The sequence below is a fragment of the Pempheris klunzingeri genome, chromosome 1 (assembly GCF_042242105.1).
Source record: "Pempheris klunzingeri isolate RE-2024b chromosome 1, fPemKlu1.hap1, whole genome shotgun sequence".
Lineage (NCBI taxonomy): Eukaryota > Metazoa > Chordata > Actinopteri > Acropomatiformes > Pempheridae > Pempheris > Pempheris klunzingeri.
Genome location: NC_092012.1, coordinates 952,083 through 977,494, shown reverse-complemented (window position 1 = coordinate 977,494; position 25,412 = coordinate 952,083). Strand labels below are relative to the sequence as shown.

The 25,412-nt window shown below is 46.4% G+C and overlaps 1 protein-coding gene and 4 non-coding genes across 5 annotated transcripts in view; 2 read left to right on the top strand and 3 right to left on the bottom strand.

Moving 5' to 3' along the window:
* LOC139225615 (nuclear receptor ROR-alpha A-like) overlaps window positions 1–25,412 on the bottom strand; it is a 75,308-nt gene that overhangs the window by 33,021 nt on the left and 16,875 nt on the right. The gene's annotated exons all lie outside the window — the stretch shown is intronic.
* trnav-uac (transfer RNA valine (anticodon UAC)) lies at window positions 3,979–4,051 on the bottom strand. The gene has a single exon. It is a non-coding gene; the product is annotated as a tRNA-Val (tRNA).
* Window positions 4,147–4,219, top strand: trnav-uac (transfer RNA valine (anticodon UAC)). The gene has a single exon. It is a non-coding gene; the product is annotated as a tRNA-Val (tRNA).
* On the bottom strand, window positions 6,309–6,381 carry trnav-uac (transfer RNA valine (anticodon UAC)). The gene has a single exon. It is a non-coding gene; the product is annotated as a tRNA-Val (tRNA).
* trnav-uac (transfer RNA valine (anticodon UAC)) lies at window positions 6,477–6,549 on the top strand. The gene has a single exon. It is a non-coding gene; the product is annotated as a tRNA-Val (tRNA).

The following is a 25,412-nucleotide window of genomic DNA, read 5'->3' as shown; positions in this document are numbered from 1 at the left end:
CTCTCTGAAACTGCTCTGTAAATATCAGACCTGAGCAGCCGACCACTTTAGGACCACACATGCAGTTTGGGGCTCCGTCTGCATTTTAGTGATCCTCCTCTTCCTCCTCTTCCTCCTCCTCCTCCTCCTCCTCCTCCTCCTCCTCCTCCCAGTGTCTCTGCAGTCTGTTACAGCAGATCACACACTGACACACTGACCCAGAACCTGCAGCTCGCTGCTGAAATATTCAACGACTCTCGCTGTCAGAGGACGGCGGGGGCTCACACCAGTCACAGTGAGGCTACAGATGACAACGAAGGGCGCGCCAGCACGATGAAACGTTGTCCCCCCCCACCCCCCCAAATACACCTGACAACAGATGAATTACAGCCACACCTGTCGGCCCTGCAGACAAAATCACTGCGGTCAGACGTCAAGATATTTTAGAAAGGAAACATTTTCTTCTACAACTTCTACACTGTTGAAGGATGACGATGAACCACGAGCAGGGAAAACTGTGCTGAAGACCACGTTTAAACTAAGAGTGAGAACGTTAGCATGGAGCTAAAGCTGCACGCTCTTCTCTTGTATGTCCTCCAGGGATCTTCTGGATCTTTGTCTCGGTTGGGTTTCACACTCGCATTGTAAAGCTAATCAAACATTGAGTGTGCTCTCACTATGCCGGGCCGTTTCAGTCGTCCTGCTCTCCTCCATAATTCATCAGCTGAGCTGAGCAGAAGGCTGCAACATAAGGAAGCACATGAGGGACGGAGAAGCTGCTTCCCTGTAGGGTTCAGCCGGGCCGGACGCCGCGGCAGAGAGAGGAGGCATTAGGCAGAAGAGGCGGGCGACATGGTGAGTGGATCCCTCCGGGCTCTGATGGATGGAGGGGAGGAACATTCGCTCACAGCGAGCTGAGCCTCGAGGATGCTGAAGGAGGAAGAGCTCTCTGGGACAGAGACACAGCCTGGACGGCCATCAGCAAGAGCAGCTTCATCACAAACACTGTGCCTCCTCTGCCGTTTGTCTTTGGTTCTTCCCCCACCGGCACTCCACACACACACACACACACACACACACACACACACACACACACACACACACACACACACACACACACACACACACACACACACACACACACACACACACACACACACACACACACACACACACTCCCTCCTCATGCATTTTTTACTCAGCTGTCTGCTCTTATTATGTGTTTCAGTTGGTCTGAGTTAGTCAGAGCTGCTCTAGACATGTTTGACTCTGAACTGACGGAGTGTTTGAATATTCTGGTTGTAGTCTGGTTAGAAAAAGTCACCTTTCGTCTTTTGAATGCCCCAAAAACACTAAACACTCACCTGTATTACGTCCTGGTACCCAAACAGCAGACTAGGCTGATTTTCCAGCGATAACTCAAGTCGTGCTACATGTGTGATGTGAGTAAACGCAGGAATGGATGCAGTTCGGTTGGGTTTAGGCACCAAGACTACATGGTTAGGATCAGGAAATCAAAGGTTCAAACAAGTTTGTTGGATCCAGAACAGAAAGAAGGAAGTTACATCACGTGCGAATCAGAACTTATGTTGAAATAAATCGACACTGACTTTTGGTTTCACACGAGTCTCCTGGGTAGAAGTCCTGTGTTTGACTATTGTCATCGGTGGAACTTGAATCCGAAGGCTGCGCAGCCTCAAGCGGTCACAAGGAGACAAAACAGTCCTTCGTCTGAAGTTTTACCATCGAAAACCTTCATCCTCCAGCAGGATCACAGACATTACACCAGTTCAATCACTATGCTTCATAAACTGTGTTCATCCTGTAGTTTGGAGGTGAGATGATCTGCTGTTGGCCTTTGGTCTGGTCACTCTGTAGCTTTAACCCCTTAAAAAGGATCGTAAGGCACCAAAAAGCAGCACGACCTCCAACTGTGGAGAAAAACCTGGCTTGTGTGCTTTCCTGGAGAAAAACAGCCAGCAATGAAAGGTTTTCTGGATTTAGTCTAATGTGAGCTTGTCATGTCATTCAGCTCCCTCTGCACATTTTCTATTTTGATTTCAAAAACTCTTTGATTTATTTTTGTTCGCTTTGATTCAAGTATCTTCAGAGGTTTCCCTCTCCAACCACAGAGCGCCTCGACTTTCTGCCATTTTTCAGAAGTGGAGATCACACAGCCGGCACGCTTCAGCGATGTGCAGTCAAACCGCAGAGATCGACAGAAGCGACGCTCACGTGTCGCGGCGGAAAGACGACCTGACGGGAGCCGAGCGATGAGGAGGCTGATCGCGTTAAGTGCATCTGACATGTCTGGCTAAACTCGATGAGTTTTTAGGAGAAACACGGAGTGTAAACACAAATTTTTAGCCTTTTTGAGGCCGTGCAGACAGTAAACTGCAGCTGAGGCTCTGCCAGGTGTCTGACAGTTTGTCTTTCTAACAACTGACGACAGAAAGAGAAACGCTCAGTCCTCCAGGCTGCAGCAGGTACAACGTGTGCTGTCAAACACTGTGGTCTCTGCCACCTCGACTGTGTCTGGAAACTGTTTTAAAGCTCTGAAAGATAAAAAAAAAAAGTCACAGACGATGGAGAGAGTCTGTCTCAGCAGAGATTACAGCTCCTGCAGCTTATAATTGTTCAGAGCAAGTGGCTCCTCGTACCAATTATAGAGCATTAGCAGCAGCCGCCAAAGTCATTTCATCGGCGCTCATGGGGGAGCTCAACACAAAAAGAGAAAAGAAGAAGAAGAAGAGGAGGAAGCCACCCTTCCTCTCGCTGCCTTCAGTCGCCCGCAGCATCAAATGAAGTGAGCACTTAAGATGGAGGAGATACACTAAGATTTAAGGATTAGACGGAGAGATGTGACTTGTTTTAAAGTGAGGAGCAACCACAGCACACAAACAGCAGCTTCAACAACACCAGCGTGCATTTAAACAAACTTTCTTTTACCTGCCGTCACCGAGCAGGAAAACTGCAGATGTAACACAAGCTGCACCTGCGTTCCACTAAGCCTTAACAAGGATTTATTTTTGACTGTGAATGTTACACAAGCATGACATGAAATATGTCCGACAACAAGTCTCCGTGCTGTAAAACACAACAGTCCGGTACAGTCACGTCCGCTTACGTCTCCTTTAAAGGTCATTACAGCGGATTAATACTTCACTGTCGAGACTCACGACACACAGGTTGAAGAATAACTGTGGTATTTTTAAACCTGGGCCCTGTTTTTACATATTTGGGGTTTGAAATGACCCAGTAGATCAAATCAGCAGGCTGCAACTGAGCTGCAGTGGCTGTGATGTAATCCACCTGATCACAGTAGGTCCACTAAAAGAGCTTGTTTGATCCACTGACAGGCTCAGAGTGTTATTCTAAGTGTGTGACAGCATCATGGAAAGGATCCCTACAGAGAGAGACCTGGAAGATCCTTTTGGTTTAACCACAAACAGCACACACACCAGACTACATTCACTAAAACAGGGATTTTAGAGAACAGGACACAGGAGCTGCTGCTCTGCTGCTGCCTCCATCAGTCAGTGTGTTTGTCTTATTGTGTGTCCCACAAATATTGTGTTGGATGTGAACTAACCCTTTAAAACACCAAAGTCACATAATAACAACTGATCCAGGCAGCAGCAGACCAGAAACTCCTTTGCTCTGCGATGTTAAATTACTGTTTTTGTCAATGGAGTCTGGTGGCTTTGAAGACAGTGAGATTGTGGCTTTCTTGGTGACAAAAAAAGACTAAAATGTCGGCAGTTCATTGACTGAGATTTTACAGAGGTGTTGCTGGTCTACATTTAAAGCATCAGGAACATTTCTGGGGATCACTGGACTGCATCCTTATCACAGTTTGATGCCAAAGAAGCAGCTGGTCTGAGCATCAGGAAACATCCTCTGATCCTGAGATTAGAAGACCTCCATCAGTCTCTATTCTGTGGTGAACTTTTCCCCTCACTGAGGCGACATTTATCTTACAGCAGTAAGACAGAGCTGTGGTTCCACTGGGGGTTGAACCCAGGACCTTCTGCGTGTAAAGCAGACGTGATGACCACTACACTATGGAACCTGTGTGTCAGGACTAGTCTGAGTGTATCAAGTCCTCCACCTGTGTGCTGTTACATTTATACTTCTCAGTAGTTGAACAGTGAGGACCTTCACACAGGTTCCATAGTGTAGTGGTCATCATGTCTGCTTTACACGCAGAAGGTCCTGGGTTCAACCCCCAGTGGAACCAGTAACTATGTTCTGTCAGCATCAGTCAACAATATCACCACAGTGAAAAGTTCAGACTCCTTTTAGAGGCGACACCAGGACAATATTCATGTTATCAGCTCCTCAGACTGACTCAGCCGGAGTCCAGCTAGTCCATTTTCTGTCTTTATGCTAAGCTACGCTAACGTTTCCAGGCTGTAGCAGTATGCAACTGATCGTCATGAGCACACACACACACACACACACACACACACAGGGCTGGTTACTTCCTGTCTAACCACAGTAACACTCTCTACCTCCTCAGACTGCAGCACTTTATCACCAGCAGCCAAACACAATCGACACACGGCTGCTGCAGCTGAACACTCTGATCATCAGGTACATGGACCAACTAACCAACCAACAAACTAACCAACTAACCAACCAACTAATCAGAGGAGCAACCAACCAACCAACCAACCAACCTGCCAAGCAACTAGTTAAGTAACCAAAGCGCTAACAAACCAACCAACTAATCAGCCAAGTAACCAAACAATGAGAGAGTGTGTAGCTCTGTGGATATATCACACACACACACACACACACACACTCACACACACACACACACACACACACACACACACACACACACACACTCACACACACACACACACACTCACACACACTCACACACACACACACACACACACACACACACACACACACACACACACACACTCACACACACACACACACACTCACACACACTCACACACACACACACACACACACACACACACACACACACACACACACACACACACACTCACCCCTCCCACGCTTATTAAATATATTAAAGAGGTAGTTTGAGCCTCTTGCTGCTCCAGTTGGACTCCGACTGAGAGAGAAACATGCTGCTCAGCCTTCTGTGCACCCTCCCAAAACCACACACACACACACACACACACACACACTCACACACACACACACACACACCTATACACACACTTACACACACACTTATACACACACACACCACCCCCTTCCCGCCCTCAGGGCCCCCATATGGACCCAATGGATGCTCCTTTTCAAAGCTGCTCACACAGATGAGAACAGAGAGCTCAGCACATGGCCGACAGAGTACAGTACACACTGTAGTACTAATACACACTCTGTAGTACTAATACACACTGTAGTACTAATACACACTGTAGTACTGATACACACTCTGTAGTACTGATACACACTGTAGTACTGATACACACTCTGTAGTACTGATACACACTGTAGTACTGATACACACACTGTAGTACTGATACACACACTGTAGTACCGATACACACTCTGTAGTACTGATACACACTCTGTAGTACTGATACACACTCTGTAGTACTGATACACACTGTAGTACTGATACACACTCTGTAGTACCGATACACACTCTGTAGTACCGATACACACTCTGTAGTACTGATACACACTGTAGTACTGATACACACACTGTAGTACTAAGTGTGTGACAGCATCATGGAAAGGATCCCTACAGAGAGAGACCTGGAAGATCCTTTTGGTTTAACCACAAACAGCACACACACCAGACTCCATTCACTAAAACAGGGATTTTAGAGAACAGGACACAGGAGCTGCTGCTCTGCTGCTGCCTCCATCAGTCAGTGTGTTTGTGTTGTTGTGTGTCCCACAAATATTGTGTTGGATGTGAACTAACCCTTTAAAACACCAAAGTCACATAATAACAACTGATCCAGGCAGCAGCAGACCAGAAACTCCTTTGCTCTGTGATGTTAAATTGCTGTTTTTGTCAATGGAGTCTGGTGGCTTTGAAGACAGTGAGATTGTGGCTTTCTTGGTGACAAAAAAAGACTAAAATGTCGGCAGTTTATTGACTGAGATTTTACAGAAGTGTTGCTGGTCTACATTTAAAGCATGAGGAACATTTCTGGGGATCACTGGACTGCATCCTTATCACAGTTTGATGCCAAAGAAGCAGCTGGTCTGAGCATCAGGAAACGTCCTCTGATCCTGAGATTAGAAAACTTCCATCAGTCTCTATTCTGTGGTGAACTTTTCCCCTCTAGAGGCGACATTTATCTTAAAGCAGTAAGACAGAGCTGTGGTTCCACTGGGGGTTGAACCCAGGACCTTCTGCGTGTAAAGCAGACGTGATGACCACTACACTATGGAACCTGTGTGAAGGTCCTCACTGTTCAACTACTGAGAAGTATAAATGTAACAGCACACAGGTGGAGGACTTGATACACTCAGACTAGTCCTGACACACAGGTTCCATAGTGTAGTGGTCATCACGTCTGCTTTACACGCAGAAGGTCCTGGGTTCAACCCCCAGTGGAACCACAGCTCTGCCCTTTAGAGCAGGTTTAAAGGAACCAGTGCTGCTTGTAGGATGCAACACTCAGAGGGGCTTTTACAGTCTTTAAAGAAAAACCTGCAGTCTAACGTGCTCATTACTGTCACTGCTATTGATCGATATTGAAAAACGATATTCCTGCAGCGAGGAGACGATCATGAGACGATCCCCCGTCCACCTCGCAGGGTGACTGATCGATCTGGGAATGATCCTGACGGAGATGCTCTCCAGGCCTGGTGTCGCTGTTATCGCGCCAAAGCTGCTGCCGCGCCACATCAAAGCTCCCCTCTCAGTCAACTTCACAGTGAGAGGAGACGTCTCCTCACGCTGTCAAATTAACGCTTCGACTCTACTTGGTAAAATACCCACAGATCAGCAAACGGAGGGGGAGCAGCACCGAGATAAAAGCCCGAGCTCATATAGAAGTCAGAGCATCATCAAAGCTGGAACACCTACGCTGTGGAACATGTAGAAAGATGGAAGAAAAAAGGGAAAATCTTAAATTCATGTACAGAAACTGTGTCTCAACATCTTTTTATCACTGATCCTCAGCAAGAGGCAGAAAACAAAGACTGATATCATCGATCATCAGCTCTTCATCAGATTCACATGGGCTCCAGATCACAGACGACCTCCCAGATGACTCAGGGTCCCCGCTGGTCCTGGTCCTGGTCCTGGTCCTGGTCCTGGTCCTGGTCCTGGTCCTGGAAGTCTCAGTGCTTCATCCGGCCGCTGGTCTCAGAGCAGCTGCAGAATACCAAGTGGCCAACGTGGAAACAAAGCTGCTGCTTCTTTTACGCTTTTTCATGCAATACTGACAAGATCTGTGTGAGTGTGTGTGTGTGTGTGTGTGTGTGTGTGTGTGTGTGTGTGTGTGTGTGTGTGTGTGTGTGTGTGTGTGTGTGTGTGTGAGGCCTCGGGGGTAAACACAGCTCTGTGACACTGCAGTGTGTGTGTGTGTGTGTGTGTGTGTGTGTGTTATCTGCGCACTAACTGCTGTTCTGTTTTCAGACAGCCGAGATGCTGAAGCACTGAAGACGCTCTGACTGTGAACACGACTCCGTCTCTCTTTGTTTTCGCTGCAGGGAACGAAGCTGTCAACCTGTCAGCAGGTGTGTTTACCAGCGTCTCTGTTTTACACTCCGTTACGAGCAAACTTAGTGAGCCTGTACGTCCACATGCAGGCAGCAACAAGTACCACACACACACACACACACACACACTGACAGGGTAAATAATGAGAAACTTGAGAAAACACAGCTGTTTTTTAGTTTCACTTTGAACGCAGACACAGTTTGCTCCAGAAAACAGGACTAAAAGCACCTTCAGCTCATCTGGATCTGATTCCAGGGTTTAAAGATGATTTCTGAACGATATATATATATATATATATATATATATATATACAGCTCTTCAGAAGCTGTCTTCTTCTATATGCATGAGTTTTGATGGCGTAGCTGCACATCAGCCTCTACAGTGAAGCTCCTGCATCATCTCATCCACTCAGAGTGAAGCCAAGATGGCCGACAGACAGCCAGAAACACCAAGCTGCTCGTTTTCTTCTGTTCAAACCTTCTAGAAAAAGAAACCCGTGCAGGTTAGAAACATATGGAGACATCTAGTAACATCTAAGGAGTCATGCAATTCATACATTTTCCAAGTATTGATTTTATATTGGGAGGAAATGATGATTAATCACATGTCCACTGAAGTGTCCATCATGTATCAGGAGCTGTATTTAAACTACTGGACATGTAAATATATCTTTAGGAGATATGGGGAGAAAAAATAAAGTTTTTCATGAAGAAAGAAGAATAAAGTCCTGACTGAGGGTTTCATGATTCATGCATGAAAGGGTTAATCGTCGGCGCCACGTGTGTCATCAGGTATCCAATCAGCTGAGAGTATTCGTCAGCACGGGGTCACGTCCTCATCAGGGCGCCCTCGTCTTATCGTTCCTATCAGAAGATTATCTGACACCACGGAGCCTCACGCGACCGCACGACACTTTCAGTTCTCCTCAGCGGCGTCTCCTTTAATATCAGGAAGTGCCAAACGGTTTCACTTTCTATTTCCTGTTTCTCCAACAGCACAGCGTGAAACGTTAAATGTTTAAGTGGTAAGAAGCCGTGAAACCTGCTGCTGGTTAAGACGTCACTAATATCTGAGCCGAAACAGAAGACAGAGCTCATTAAGCCGTGACACACAGCATGAGAGGGGCTGGTTGTGGTGGTTATTATGGCCAATGGTCTCTGGGCACCCACCCACCCCCCCCCCCCCCCCCCGCCCCCCGGTGCCACGCTGCTGATTGACTCGAAAAAAAAGACTTTTGGGTTTTTTTTGGAAAAGTTTTACAAAGATGAAACCCTTGACTTGATGACACAGCTGGGAAAAAGGAAACATGGTGTTTCCAGCTCTTCTAACAGATTTACATGTTTGTCATCAGGCTGCTAGAAGCTGATTTTATGATGTTACCAGAGGTGTTTAACAGAACAGGCTGTGAAACTGTCAGGACGACCTCATGTTGAACATCATGCTCTTCTGACGTGTAAGAAGAGGAAGGTAACGGCAGAAGAGGGAAAGTGGAACGAGCTCTTTTTCCTGGAGAGCAGGAACAGCAGCAGCATGAGAACAGAGAAGAACGCTGATCTGCTGCTCAGTTTGACTCCAGGAAGAACAAACCCCACGATGTCCCGGAGCAGAGGCCGCGGTACCAAGGTGAAGACACGGCAGCGAGCGAGGCGGCGTGTTCGTTGTCATCACCGTGACGACACTCAGTGTTTTCTGTGTCTGATGTAAAGCACTGTGAGAGGTGCTAAACAAGAACACGTCACCACCATCAGTGATATTCTCACTACTAACCTGTGCTGTAACATTGTTTACAGACACCTGGTGAACACCTGCTGTGAACCATCAGTCATCTAGTCCTCAGATTACAACCTGCTTCCACTTTAATATTAGTAAGAGCAGCACACTAAGTATTTGATCCTCCCTCAAACTGCACATGTGACCACTTGACATTTCCAGGTGCATTTGTCCAAGAAATCAGTGTGTGTGTGTGTGTGTGTGTGTGTGTGTGTGTGTGTGTGTGTGTGTGTGTGTGTGTGTGTGTGTGTGTGTGTGTGTGTGTGTGTGTGTGTGTGTTACATCAGAGTCATTATATAACACTGACATCTGCTGGGAACAGAGTGGGTGTTGGTGACGGGCTGCAGCTTCACTGCTGCTGCTGCCGTGTGTGTGTGTGTGTGTGTGCGTGTGTGTGTGTGTGTGTGTGTTTGCTCGTGCCTGATTGTTTGTTTACTTCACTAATTACTCACACTCACACTCACACTCACACACAGACTACATGGAGCTGCACCAGAGGGCTGGAACGACTCGGAGTGGATCCAAATATTGATTATTTGATGGTTTCAAACTCTGAAAAACTGTGATATCAGACAGAAAGCTGATGTTTCCACATGTGACAAACACGTGACGAACTCTTGTAACATGTTGTGCTGTGAGTCTGGTGCTGCTGATGTCTGAGACAGTGAGGCAGGAGGCCTGATGTGCTCCAGGAGCACAGAGGGAAGCTTTAGCAGATGGGTTTGGTGTTTTGGTGCTAGTCTGTGTACTGCTGTTAATGAGGAGACCTTCTTACTGAGGGACGCTGCAATAAATACTATTTATTTATGAATTCTTCCTTTTAACAACACACACACACACAAACATATTCACAATGACCGACTCACAATGCAGAACAACAGACAGGGCTGGTTTCCTGCTCAGATTCACTTCACAGCAGGACGACTGCTGCAGGTCCTGGGTGAACGGACACAGACTCAAAAACGAGATGATTGTTATCAAAATGAAGATTATAATTACTATCAGACAGCAAACTGATGGAAATGTAATGTAATTACACTCAAAAAGCTGATTTAAAGCTGCGTTAAGTGAGTTTTTGGCCTCGTCGGAGCATAAAAACAGTGAGTAGAAGCTCTGGTTTCACCTTCACCACCCTCTAAGAGCCACTTCATTTCTTATTTCTAGTCCTTTACTTGGTTAAAAATCGCTGACTGGTGGCGCTCAGACTGTTTCTGATTACAGCCCGCCTGCTTCTTTCTGCCTTCAGCCTCTTCAGGCTTTAAACATCAGCATCCCTCTGTGTAATAAACAGGGGAAATGAATTTAACATGTACTGAATGGAGCCTCTCTGGCATCCAACTTGTCAATTTTCAGGGGGGGGGGGCGTCAGGCTGAGTTTAGGAGCTCTAAACTAGCAGACGATAAGTTAATCCTTTTATCCGTATCCTTGCCGCGGGGCGACCAAAATAAACGCTGAAATGGGAGTTGGGAGGAATGTGGAGAGTCTGAGAGGAAGCTCAGCTCAGGAGCAGAGAGATGAGAGGGAATTAATAAAGACGTTTCTGTTTGACTGCGAGGTGGAAAAGTGAGCAAATGTGACTTCTGCCTAATAGATTTAGCTCCGCCGGCCTCCCCCCGACCTCCTCTTGTCTTGTGATTGTACAGTGTGGATTAAAGGGGGTTAAATTCACTCCAAGAAGCCCCCCCAGTCTAAAAATGAACACAGGATACAAGCTCTCCCCACAGGGAGGAAATAAAACACTGCAACAGACGGTTTGATGAACGTGTTCGGGAATAAAATATGGGTACGACATCGTTAGTAAAGGAGTAAAGGATCCTGTCTGAAGAGCCTTAAAGCTGCATCCTCTCTAGTGTCCAGCAGGGGGCGACTCCACCGGCTCCAAACAGGAGTCTGATTGGATGGAAGTCAATGAGGAAACCACAGACTACATAAGAAATGAATAGAACCACCGTGACGTTTGTGGACCGCCGTTATGAAGCCTCCAGTTTGGCTTTACGGGCGTCGCCATCTTGGTTTTTTTGGAGAAGCGTAGCAGTGTGTTTCCATGGCGATGACTAGGAGATATATTTTGTGTTTTTCTCGCCGAAATCAGCATCCAAGTTAATCTTGCAGTGAGGCACCTCGCTAACCCAGCTAGCGAGCGAGCTACGTCACCTCTGGCTCCAAAAAAACCAAGATGCCAAACTCAAGGCTTCAAAACATCGTCGTCCACAGACCAGCGGGAGACGTCGATGTTTCCTCCACCCTGCATGAAGTAAACTACTTCCTGTAAGGGCCCTGAAGTGGACACAGTGGAAACCATCAATATGATACTTCATCTGACACCTGAACTGCTTTCAGAGGAACTTAAACCGACTCTGGAACGTAGTCAGCTTTCAGTGTTCACATCTCCACCAACACTTCAGCTCCTTTCGCTGCCACTGAGCGGCTCCTCTTTAGCTCCATTTCAACCTCTCAGTTCACTTCTTATGCTTCAACTGTCACTTCAACTTCCTTCACTCTTTGTATGTTGAATTATTGCACTGCCTACATTTAAAAAGGCCCTTCAGCTGCTCACAGAACCTCTTTAGGTAACGTCTTAGCTGCTTTCGTTGCTTACACTTCACTTACACTGTCTTTTTTTACTGCTGACACGGCTGCTTTTGCTGCTTACGCTTCAGTTCCTTTAACATCAGGTCATTTACATATCGCAAACTGAGAACTGTGAGCTCACAGTTTGTCCGCCACCTTTCACTTTACCGCTTAGACTGACACTTCAGCTGCTTTCAGTCCTCACATTTGCTCTCGTTTCACTGCCAACACTTGAAGTGACACATGAGCTCCATCTGGACTGATACAACACTTAAACTGTCACTTCAACTCCTCTTACTTTACTTGCTTTCACTCAGTCAAGCATCACTGCACGGTTATTACTTTCACTGGCAGCCTAAAATAAACCCGTATGTGTGACAGCCGTTCATTCATCCTTTCACTACAGTCGACTCTCACCTGAGCAGCAGCAGCAGCAGCAGCAGCAGCAGCAGAGAGGCAGAATAAATCACAGCAGACATTCAGGAGCTAAAAACAGGACGGCAGAGACGGAGAGAGGCCGACTCGCTCGTCCCTGCGGAGCGTCGAGAAACATCTGAAATATCTCTGCTGCCCTGCAAAGGCCGCAGGCTGCAGCACTCCCCGGGAAAGTGGGGAAAAGGGTCCAAAGTTTTTACTGCCGCCCCGACAAATGACTCCGAAAGAACACAATCTGTGCACAACTAAATGAAACAAAGCTTGTTTCCTCAGCGAAACACTGCTACCAGAGCCAGGCCTTTACTTTCTTTAATCATTTTACCTGTATTTGAGCAGAGGAACAGTACAAGACGTCAGGAAATGCAGGGACAGAGAGGGGGTGATGATGCACGCTAAAAGTTCCTGGCTGGATGGATGTTTGCATCTACAGAGAGAACTTTGGTATTTTAAAACCTGGGCCCTGTTTTTTCCTTTTTATTGTGTGACTCAGAGGTGTTTTAAAGGGTTAGTTCTGTTATTTCAGTAACACACAGTAAGACAAGCAAAGTCTGGTATTTACATTATATCAGTCTCTTCAAAACCACCAGACTCCATTGACAAAAACAGTAATTTTACAGGTCTGGCTGGTCGATTGCTGCCTTGATCAGTTTGTTTCTGTGATTGTGTGACTTTGGTGTTTTGTTAGTTCAGATCAAACCCATTATTAGTGTGACACAGAAGAACACAAACAAACTAATCTATCGTGGCAGCAGCAGAGCAGCAGCTCCTGTGTCCTGTTCTCTAAAATCCCTGTTTTAGTGAATGTAGTCTGGTGTGTGTGCTGTTTGTGGTTAAACCAAAAGGATCTTCCAGGTCTCTCTCTGTAGGGATCCTTTCCATAATGCTGTCACACACTCAGAATAACACTCTGAGCCTGTCATCGCAAGTTCCCAACAGACAAGTTCACAAAAACGGGCAAAAATTGATTTCAGAAAATAATAATTATAATAAAAAGAATGACTTTTTAGGCATGCTGAGATAAAATGTAGGTGTGCTTGAGAGTTAAAATTGCCAGCGGTGTAGAATTAGAGTCCACTGTTGGTGATGTAGTGTGTGTGTGTGTGTGTGTGTGTGTGTGTGTGTGTGTGTGTGTGTGTGTGTGTGTGTGTGTGTGTGTGTGTGTGTGATGGATGCATTGCGGAGCCTCAGGTAATAATAGCCATGATGGATTCTCACCTGGCCCAGAGAGCTGCGGCTCGCTCGAGGAAGATAAAGATGTGTTGGAGCAGCGCTCCGGGTCCGAGGGGCCCGAGCTCGGGGAGATATTAATGACACCCCCCTAACACCAACACCGCGGCCCCTCCCTACACACAGAACCACCACACCATTGGTCATCGGCTAACAATACTGTTTTCAGGGCAAGAGCATCAATCTGTGTAGCTTCCACCGAGCATGTCGGCTCAACAGGGAGACAGTGAAGAGGTGTGTTTGAGTCTTTACAGCACAGCCTCCATTATGGGGGATAAAATCCAGTTTGACTGGGTCACAAAATGAGGATTTTATTAATTATGAGTCAAACCTGGATGCAGAAGTCAGACATGTTGGTTTGGGACTCAGTTGTCTGTCTTGTCTCAGCGTCTGAGTCTTTTAATTTTACTGATGTTTGTTTGCAGGTTGGTTTGAATGATGAGCAAACATGTCTCTCTGCACACACACCAGACTACATTCACAAAAACAGTGATTTTACATCCCAGAACAAAAAGAGTTGCTGGTGCACTGCTGCCTGTTTGTGTTATAGTGTGACTTTGGTGGTTTAAAGAGTTGGTTTAAACTCAGCACGATATTTGTGTAACACACAATAACACAACATTTTAAAGCACCAGAGTCACACTAAGGCCAGTATTCTGTGAGCTAAAATCAGTGTTTTAGTGAATGTAGTCTGGTGTGTGTGCTGTTTGTGGTTAAACCAAAAGGATCTTCCAGGTCTCTCTCTGTAGGGATCCTTTCCATGATGCTGTCACACACTTAGAATAACACTCTGAGCCTGTCAGTGGATCAAACAAGCTCTTTTAGTGGACCTACTGTGATCAGGTGCAGTCCAGGATTAAAAATACCTTCCTTTAACCTGCCTGCAGCTAGGCATTATGGGAGATAGATCCAGGTCTTCAACCCTTCCATCAAACACACACACAGTCCTGAATGGTGTGTTTTTGTTCCTGAGGTGTCAATTTCTTCTGACTGAACTCTGGGTGACTCATATTTTCTGTGTTAGCCTCCATCATGATGAGTTCACCTCTCCGTCCACCCGAGGGGAAGGGTGTGTGTGTGTGAGCGAGTGTGTGTGTGACGCAGAGAGGGACGTGTTTCGATGTAAATTGTCATAATGTGGGGGTCACCGGAGGTTAAGTGCAGTAAAGGGACCAGGAGTCAGACGATGAACCAATCAGAGCAAAGGACCGCCACCAGTGATGTCATAACCAGCTGACTGAGACCCAGAGCGGTCAGATTTTACTAATCAATCATTTCATCACTTTTACTTATTAAAAATCATTTAGAAGGTTTTCTGGGTTTTGTTGCATTTGTGGATTTTTTCCTTCATTTCAGTTGGTTGAAACTAAACTGTGTGAATGTAGTTAAAGAGTTTCACAAGAAAAATTAACCAAATTAAAAAGAAAACGAAAACTGTGTGATATTTAGAATATTTCCACTGCTTTACATTGCGGTCAGACAGAAGCTGTTACAGCTCTCTCTTCCAAACCACCAAACTCCATTCTCAAAAACAGTCATTTTAGCTCACAGAACACTGGAGCTGCTGATATAGCTGCTGTGACTTTGGTGTTTTAACACACTAGTTCAGATTCAAACTAAACCTTTAAAAACACCACAGTAACACAACAACACAAACAAACTAACAGGTGAAGACAGACGTAAAACATCAACTCACGTTCTGCAGGGCAAAATTACTGTTTTTTTCAATGGAGTCTGGTGTCTTGACTGACAGGAACGTAAAGCAGTGAAAATATTCCATATATTGCACAAACTTAAACAGCTTCTCCGGTCAGTGTGGGGCCATGCCAACTGTGGAGAAGGACCTCATACAACCACACCTCAAACAGTCTGACCTGTGCTTTCAACAGGAAAAGACGAGTAAGAAGAAGGGCTAAAGACACGGCAGCACCACAACGAGACTCTGCTTTCTGATTTCTGTTTGTGGCTTTAAATGGATCTGTTCTTTTTAAAAGTTACTCGTCAGTGAAGCTGTAAAACTCTAAATGTGTCGCTTGTTGCTGTGGTATTTTGGATTTTTGGTTCCTTTCTCTCAGTCTTGTTTAGCTGCCAGATCACATTCACATTCCTGTGAGCCGAGTTGTGTAACGGTCAAACATAAGTCCGACCGTCTAATCTTAAACATATGAGCTCCTGCAGCCGTGGCCGGTTATGTGGATGTGCAGGCAGCAGGAGATCCCACAGAGTCTGATTAACTGCCGCTCCGCTCCTCAGGGATGAAGCTCGGCCCGCAGGAGACACGGCCGGCTAATGAACGAACGCGCTGTTTGTTCTGCCGCCACGGGAGGTAGATGATGGAGACGGCGGGGCCCCCGACAAACACGAGGGGAGGCCGGTGTTAGACGAGGACACAAAGACGGAGAACAAAAAGGAGGAGGACTAGAAGCAAAGTTCGCTCTTAAAAAACGGTGGAAATGAGAGAAGAAATAACAAGCGGGAATCAGGACGGATCTAAAGCATCAGCACCGTTTCTCTGAAGGAGGTAAGAAGGTAACTGACAGGCGGCTCAACACATCTTGGATAATGAGCGAGCGGTCTGCTTTTTTTCTGAGAGGTAAAACAAGTTTAAGAGTCTGAAGCAACGCCATGAGACTGTTTCCACGGACATCCACAGAGACCTGGACTCAGCGCTGGAGGCTCCGCTCACTCTGAAAGCTGCTCAGTGGAGCTCCAAGACAGAAGAATACCACTGCAGGGGTGTAAAAGAACCCAGGTCCTCCTCAGTTTTGGCCCCATAGAGCGTGCAAGTGTCTTAGGCTGCTGTGCTGGCTAGACTTCCTGTTAGCCCTCTGCTAACTTCCTGTTAGCCATCTGCTAACTTCCTGTTAGCCCCTTGCTAACCTGAAATAACCAGTGCTTCAGTGTGCGTCTGTGTAAAGAAGCCAGTTTGGGCCCAGTGGGCGCTCATCCTGGGGCTTTGGAGGTCTTTTTACCATCTTTGTTAAACATGCTAACATTTGCTAATTATCCCCCCAACGATCCCATTCTGCTGATGAGCCTCTAAACACAACCTCCATCGTAACTGGAGATGCTCCTTAAACAACCAGTAAACCTGGTACAGAAACAAGAATCATCCCAGAAGAAATTAGAGTTTGGAAGGAACTGTGGGAAGTTTCCTCTCCTGCAGCCCAAACCGGTCATCAAACACACGTCTGCTGTTCAGCGTTCCCACGTCTCCTCTGCCCTCCATCACTCTCGTACTTTCCCCTCAGATGTAAAATCACTGGAGTTTCCGCGGCTCGCTGCCCGACTGTCACAAACACTCTTTGTTACAGCAGCGGCAAATTGCTTTAATACGGCCTTTTCCAACAATAACACGCCCTCGTGGAGCGGCTCGCTGTGAACGTGGGGCTGCGCCGGTGAGATCACCGTTTCCTGCTGTGAAACTAAAACATCTGAGTTTGTCAGCGACACTGACCTCAGTGCAGCGTGTGAACCTGCAGGAGCCACACATTACACTTTATACGACACTGTGACCCTTCAACTGCATCACATGTTACGTAACAGGCAGCAGAATTATTAAAACTGGGTCCTCTGTGTCCACATCCTGGTGTCTGAGTGACTGGTAGGTAGTAAAAGTGTTGGAACTGGTCCAGTAGATCACCTCAGCCAGCAGACACCAAACGGGCTGCAATGGCTGCAACGTGACCCTTTGGGACAACTGCACCTGATCACAGTAGGTCCACTAAAAGAGCTTGTTTGATCCACTGACAGGCTCAGAGTGTTATTCTAAGTGTGTGACAGCATCATGGAAAGGATCCCTACAGAGAGAGACCTGGAATCCTTTTGGTTTAACCACAAACAGCACACACACCAGACTACATTCACTAAAACAGGGATTTTAGAGAACAGAACACAGGACTTTAAGTCCCACAATAACAACTAACTAACTGAAAGCAGCAGACCAGCAGCTCCTGTGTTCTGTGAGGTGAAATTACTGTTTTTGTCAATGGAGTCTGGTGACTTTGAAGACACCAATATAACATCTGTCTCTTTAGGGATCCTTTCCAGGCGTTATAACGCTCTCTTCAGAACCACCAGATTCCATTGACAAAAACAGTAATTTTGTAATTGGTCTGCTGCTGCCTCGGTTAGTTTGGTTCAGTTTTTTGTTTTATTATATGTCACACGAATATTGTGATGGATCCAAACTAACCCTTTGACTAACCCAATTTGAACAATACCTTTATGTCAGCTAAAGCATAGAAACAACTATCAGTATGTTTTACAAAAAGCTTCATGAAACTTAACATATGACGATAAGTGTGTCCAGATCACATGTTAACACCAGGAGGAAACGTCCGCCCTCTGTCCTCTGAACCTCTGTGACTCAATCTACGTCTGAAATAATGAAACCTGTCCTGGTGTGAATTACTTCCTGCAGCAGTGTTTCCAAGTCCTGGTCCCTGAGGTCCTCCGTCCTGCATGTTTAACTAAATGTAGACGTTTCCTGCTCCAACACACCTGATTCAAATGTTCAGCTCGTCTGCAGAAGCCTGATAACGATCTGTGCATTTGAATCAGGTGTGTTGGAGCAGGGAGCGTTTAAAACATGCAGGACAGGACCAGGACCAGGACCAGGACCAGGACACTCTGGTCATAAACACATGAGATTCATCAACATTTAGTTCTCAGCATTAAAAAGAAAAACAGCACAGCTCCTGTGAAGATGTTCCGACGTGTTAAAGAGTGCAGCATCACTGTTCCTCCGTTTTAATGTCTTTCTGTGTCGATCAGTCTGAGCAGCAGAACACGAGCTGCAGTGGGGAGAACGTCTGAGTCTGGTTCTGCTCCTGTTGTGCCGGATCTCTCTCTGATGTTCTCTGCATGAATACACAACCATCAGTTTAATATTCTGCAGACGACACGCCGTTGACTTCCATCTGCATTCTGCAGGCTGGACGTTAAAAACCTTGTGCTCAGTGCAGCTGGAGAGAAGCAGGTGAATCAGTCAGCTGTCCCCAGGTGTGACACACACACAGGTTCAGACAGGCTCCATCTATCAGGGGACCCACGAGAAAAAAGAAAATCAATGAGTGAAGGACGCCGAAGAAGGAACAGAGACCTGCTGGCTTGTCGGTTCGAACCAGCGACGCCCCGGTGTACAGACTGGACCTGAATGCATCTCGGGTTCCAGTTTCCAGAGCGTGTGAGCTCAGACTGTTTCATCATGTCAGATTATCAATAAAACACCAGAGCCGCCGCGTGTTTTCCTCGATGCTGACGGATGTTGTTTAAAACAAGCCGCTGCAAACACACGAGGATGAAAATAATAATAATAATAAAAGCTTCTGGCCTCGTTGACGCCACGATGTAGGAGAGCAGTGGAGGGGTTCACATGAAGTCAAGATCAGCAGAGGAATCACAGTTAAAGGACTATTCCACTGTAATGTCGGTTAGCGTCTGTGTCTCTGGTGTTGGCGGTGCATTCGCTGACTCGACAAAACTAAACTAAAGCAGCAAAACTGATGGCTGTGGTCTTTGTGGTGTGTTCAAGTGCAACTTTCTGGACCAGACTGACTTTGTGTTGAAGCTGTAAACCACCATAGAAACCTGTTTCTGGTCCATTTCCCAACCTTTAGTAAGAGTTGTGTAAATGTTATTGGGCCTTCAGCAGCTCAGCAAACACTGAAGTGAAGGATAGAATCATTTGTTTTATAGTTCTGGTCTGACGGCGCCCTGCTCTGACTCACACGTCTGCGCCGTCTGTCCTCACGCTGTTTGTTGTCTCCTCTACAAACAGCTCAGAGGCTTCATGTTACTACCAGGTTTCATCAGCCGCGTATCACAGGCCGCCAGTACAAAGCTCCATCAGGAGCCTGAACGCAGCGCCGGGTCTGTCTGCCTCTGCGGCTCCGAACTGTCAGAGACCGATCACAGGCCAGTCCACTTCTGCTCAGACCCGCCACAATAAGAAACACCCAAGAAAGTAAAACAAGATGCACAAACCAGACGAATCAAACAGCTAAATCCCACCAGAGAAGAAGAAGAAGAAGAAGAAGAAGAAGAAGAGCCGAACAAACTGCTTTTAGGTCACAATCAAACATTAGTTATGTTTCTATGTAATTGTTGCTCCAGCCTCTGCAGGCTTTTCTTTTTTCAGACATGTAGCTCGTTACATAAACATGTTAATGACAGTTTACAGTCTCTTCTACATAAACACAACCAGCACAAGTCTGAACGTCACGTTGGGACATCATTTTACCTCAGAGAGGTATAGTGTGTGTTTAAAGGGTTAGTTCACATCCAACACTATTTCTGTAACACAATAACTAACTAACTAACTGAGGCATCAGTCAACCAGCCACTGTTTTTGTTCTGCAAGGTAAAATGTCAGTGACTGTGATCCTTTGGGACAACTGCACCTGATCACAGTAGGTCCACTAAAAGAGCTTGTTTGATCCACTGACAGGCTCAGAGTGTTATTCTAAGTGTGTGACAGCATCATGGAAAGGATCCCTACAGAGAGAGACCTGGAAGATCCTTTTGGTTTAACCACAAACAGCACACACACCAGACTACATTCACTAAAACAGGGATTTTAGAGAACAGGACACAGGAGCTGCTGCTCTGCTGCTGCCTCCATCAGTCAGTGTGTCTGTGTTTTTGTGTGACTTTGGTGTTTTAAGAGATTAGTTCTGATTCAACACAATATTTCTGTAACAATAAAGAACACCAACACACTGACTGATGGAGGCAGCAGCAGAGCAGCAGCTCCTGTGTTCTGTTCTCTAAAATCCCTGTTTTAGTGAATGTAGTCTGGTGTGTGTGCTGTTTGTGGTTAAACCAAAAGGATCTTCCAGGTCTCTCTCTGTAGGGATCCTTTCCATCATGCTGTCACACACTTAGAATAACTGAGCCTGTCACAAGCACTGAGGTGATCTACTGGACCAGTTCCAACACTTTTACTACCTACCAGTCATTCAGACACCAGGAAGTGGACACTGTGACGGACAGGTGAAGGCCCCACATGTGAACAGGACTCTGGGTGGTTTTGTCGCCTCGGAGTGTTTGAGGAGGCGACAGAGCGTCTCCTCCTCCTCCATCTGCTCGCAGCAGACTGAGGGGGCGAAAAGGTGAGGCCCCGCCCACCTCACTGTCAGCAGGTGGAAGCCAGGGTGACGAATCAAACGTACACTATCCCACGTCTTTACTTACACCGTCTGTTGAGCGTGTGTGTGTGTGTGTGTGTGTGTGTGTGTGTGTGTCATGTAATTTAGTAACGCGATAGAGAGCACAGGAAACTTCCTATTAACAGAACGAGGAAGGAAGAGAGAAGCTGTCGGTTTCTAAACCCTGTTCAGAGGAAATAAAGGAGGAAGAGGAGGGAGGAGAGGGAAACAAAGAGTTATGTGTCCTAGATAGGAAACAAGGAAGTGGAAACGTCTGAGTGAGGAAGCAGGAAGGAATAAAAGTAAGGCGAGGAAGTAAGGAGAGGAAGTAAGGAGAGGACGTAAGGAGACATGCAGTAAAACTCTGCCCACGTAGGGACGAAGGGAACCAAAGGGAGCAGGAAGTGTTTGTGTTCTCTGAATTATGATTCAGCAGAATGAATTCTGATATTTGTCTTCTTATCATTATTATCATTATTATTATTATTATTATTATTCTATTATTATTCCTGGTTTTATTTGTGGTTTCTACTTGTGGACCGCTGCCTGTGAAGTACTCTCTTTAACTGAATCTTATTTTGATCTTTTGCTTTATGGAATAAATGAAGTTGTTTCCAAACAGCGAAGAAGGAAGTGAGGATGAATCCCTGGAGAGCACTGAAGCTTCTTCCTGGAGCTTTACGGCTAAAGCTAACGCTGGAGGTGTAACAGCCCCACCCAAACACCTCCACCACCTCCACCACCTCCACACTGTCCATGAATCATCAACTGATGGGACAGAAATATTTCAGACCTAAAAAATTCAATTTCCCCCGAGTTAATTTACTCCTCCAAGCAGGAGGCGAGCGGCCAATCTGAATTTAATTTGTGCAGGAGGGAGAAGGTGACGGACGAGAGGCGACGGCCGGAATATCAACGAGGAGGGAAGCTTTTCTTTTATTCCTAAAAAACATCAACTAATGTGAACGTCCCTGTGAACCACGTCCACGCCGCTCGGCCCCGTAGGTAAAGGTGTGATGACACGTTACCTGCTCCGACATGTGACCACATAACTCTGACTCATTACAACGGACAGGAAACATGTCAGGCTGCCGTGGGGACGATAAGCTACAACGGCTCATATTGGAATTTAAATGGGTTTGGAAACGCCGGCCTCCTGCTCACACATGTGGCTGTGAGATAACAGCACACACACACACACACACACACACACACACACAGGACTGTGTGTGTGTGTGTGTGTGTGTGTGTGTGTGTGTGTCACATCATGAGATAATGGTGTTTCTGCCTCAGGAGAAATATTACACTCAGGATTTGACCGCTGACAGGTTGTTTTCGACTTTGTGTCTTTGAGCCGCGCTGCGTTCTCACCTCGGTTTCAGTCACTCTGGTTTCCGACGGCCTGTGAACGCATCAATCATTCCCGCCGCCGCCTCTGAGCTCGGCGGCTTTATCTTTCATGTGTCCTTTATTGAGCTGCAGATATGTCTTCTTCCTCTGCGTCCTCCCTCCTCGCTCCCTAATCAGAAAACTCTCTGTCCTCCTTCCTACTTTTCTCTCCTTCCTTTCTTTGTAAATTAGGATTCGGGAGAACTTCCTTCATCCTTGTGTCCCAATTAGGAGGCTTCATCTTTTTTTATTTCCTCCCCAAATAGGAAGCTTCCTCCTTGAAAGATGCCCCCTTCCTCGTCCCCTAGCTCGGACACTCTGCTCCTCCCTCCTAGATAGGAATCAATAGACGGTGGAGTTTCTTTCGTCGTTGATCGTGAACACTTCCTCCTTTCTCGTGTCCTACTTAGGAAGCTCCCTCCTTCCTTGCTCTGCACACAAAGCTTTTGATTGGACCTCTCCTTCCTTTTCCCCCAAATTAGGAAACGTCCTCCATCCGTCCTCTGAGCATCAGGAGCCATCGTCTTCTTTGCTGTCTAACCAGAGTTTGTGTCCTAGCCAGGATCCTTCACTCCTCCCTCATTGTCTCTCCTCATGTAAAGATGCTTCTTTATGCCTTTTCTTAGTTTCTCACTTCGTCACATGAATTAGGAAACGTCCTCTCCCACTTTCTTCTCTCATTTCTCCCCAAAACTAATCTTCTCTCCACCTGTGTCTCGCTTCCTAAGCAGTGCAGCTCCCCTCCTCCTTGTTCCCTCACACCTCTCTTTCTCTAATGATTGTTAATAAAGAAGCGTCCTAAACATCCTTTCACCTCCTTATTCCCAGACTAGGAAGCTTCCCTCTTCCTTACATCAGGAACCTTCCTCTGTGCCTGGTTCCTCTCGTTCTAGTTAAACTACGTCCAATTCTCTCTTTTCTAGCTTCCTCATCAGAAGAACGCCTCATAAAACTTGTCCTTTTCTCTTTACTTCCTAAACTGTCCGGTCGTCAATGGTCGGAGACGAATAAAGTTTAGATCCTGTTTCACCACAAACTGACAAACATCATCGATTCAAACAGGATCCAAACTTTATTTGTCTGTAACCGTTAACTGTCGCTCATGTTTTGGGTGAAATAAAGTCCCATGACGGTTCGACTCCGAGGCGACGGTCTGCTTCAGTGTGCATCTGTGTAATCCACAAGGATCCATCAGCTGATACAGTGGCTGTAACTTCAGCTACGAACAGAATTAGTTTCATTTATTGATTGAATTGAATCCTGTTCCTACCATATAAACTATTATTGTATATAACCACTGTTCTAAAACTATTTCTATCTGTACATGTTTTCATCTCTTTATTTCTCTGCTGCTGTGAACCAAAGTTCAACGAGTCCTTGATAAGTCGACAACACAACCAGTTAATGTTTTTATTTATTCTTCCTTCCACCCTGTTTTTAAAAGCCACTTCCTGTTAAACAACGTCACAACACCGCTGACGGCTCCAAAACACGATGGACCACCGATGAGGCATCAGTCTGATTGATCAAATGAATATAAATGACGCAGCTTCATTACCTATGAGCCTCGTCGACCGTTGCTATGGGAACGAACACAGCCCGCTTCGCGCTACGTTACTAAACTTTTATTACTTCCACGGCTCTGTCATGATGCTGCTGTGGAGCTCAGCTGCTCTGATGCTGCGTTCAGGCTCTGTGAGACTCAACAAACGATGCCTTTAAGAGCCAGAACCTCATTATGTGAAGTTCATTACAGACTAAACAGAGAAGATCCCGTCTGTCACCTGAGGACTAAACCTCCCCGCTGTCCTTCAGAAGGTACTTTTCACTTTGTGCCATCAATCACTCAGTGAGCCTGCACGTCGGCTTTCCTCCCTGAAAACGTCGTCTGGGAAACAGAAATGAATCAATACAGCGAGAAGCTGCTGAGCTCCTGAGGGCGAGCGAGGAGAGAGGAGAGAAGAAGAAGAAGAAGAAGTGAAGCATCACTTTCACTTCAACTTTGGTTAACTTTGCTCAAAGTTACAGGAGACAAATCCTCCATCAGAGGCTGATCCATGCCGACACGTTTCCCAGCGAAAAGACACGACGACCTCCTCGGAAAAATTATTATACAAAGAGTGTGTGTGTGTGTGTGTGTGTGTGTGTGTGTGTGTGTGAGTCAGGTCAGTCTAAGAATACCAGCCCCGCCGACCCACCGCTATAAAAGATGGGGGGAACTTCCTCATCGATCACCAGCTGCTCAAACGTCGCCCCACTTTCAGGGCACAAGATGGCCGCCGCCCCTCCTCCGCTCTCCTTCATGGAGCCCCTGAAAGGCGAGCGGGGATCAAGGTGAGCGCTCCACCTGAGAACATCACGAGGACTCACGTCTTCATTAACATGTGCTGTACTTCCTGTTTGAAGCGCTGGGATGTGAGTCGGGCTGGGAGAGGACACCTGGTTACACCTGCAGGGGGTCATGGTTGCACTGTATACACTGCTGCTCATGAGCACGTCTGTTGTTCTAGGTTATTTCTTCACTCTTTTCACTGACAAGTCTCCAAGGCCAATCAATAATGCTGATTTATGTTAATATATTTCTACAACAGCAGTAAAACTAACCCTAACCCCTCCAGAGAGTGTGACGCTCACACTGACGTCATACCGGCAACATTAAAGCTCTTTCTCTCCAGGTTCAACTAGTCCCATCATTTAACCAGGCTTTTATTTGATGGCCTTTGTTCTAAAAAGCAAACTTAGTGCAGGAAGAGGAGAACAGCTCCACCTCCAAAAACCAAGATGGCGACACCCATAAAGCCAAACTGAAGGCTTCAGAACTGTTAAACAGTCTGTTGTTCTTCAAACCAAACTCGTCGTCATGTGAAGACACAAATGGAGCTTTTCCACCAGAACCTACTCAGCCTTTCTGGTTCTCCACCAGGTGATACTACCTGGTACCAGGTAATATTTCAGTACCTCCTCTGCCGGGGTCCAAGCGAGCTGAGTCGAGCTGAAAATGTGACGTCACCAGACTGCAGGCCACCGATTGGCCGATCAGGGAGTGACATCACTGGATGAGTCATGAGAGCGACTCGTTCACTAGAATCAAACCCTCTGTTTTTAAAACCTGGAAACAGTTTTTATTATCTCTGTGAACGAGGTGAACGAATCCACACAAACCAAACGCTCCAGGTCCTCAGGTGTGTTTGTGTTTGTGCCGCATAGAAAT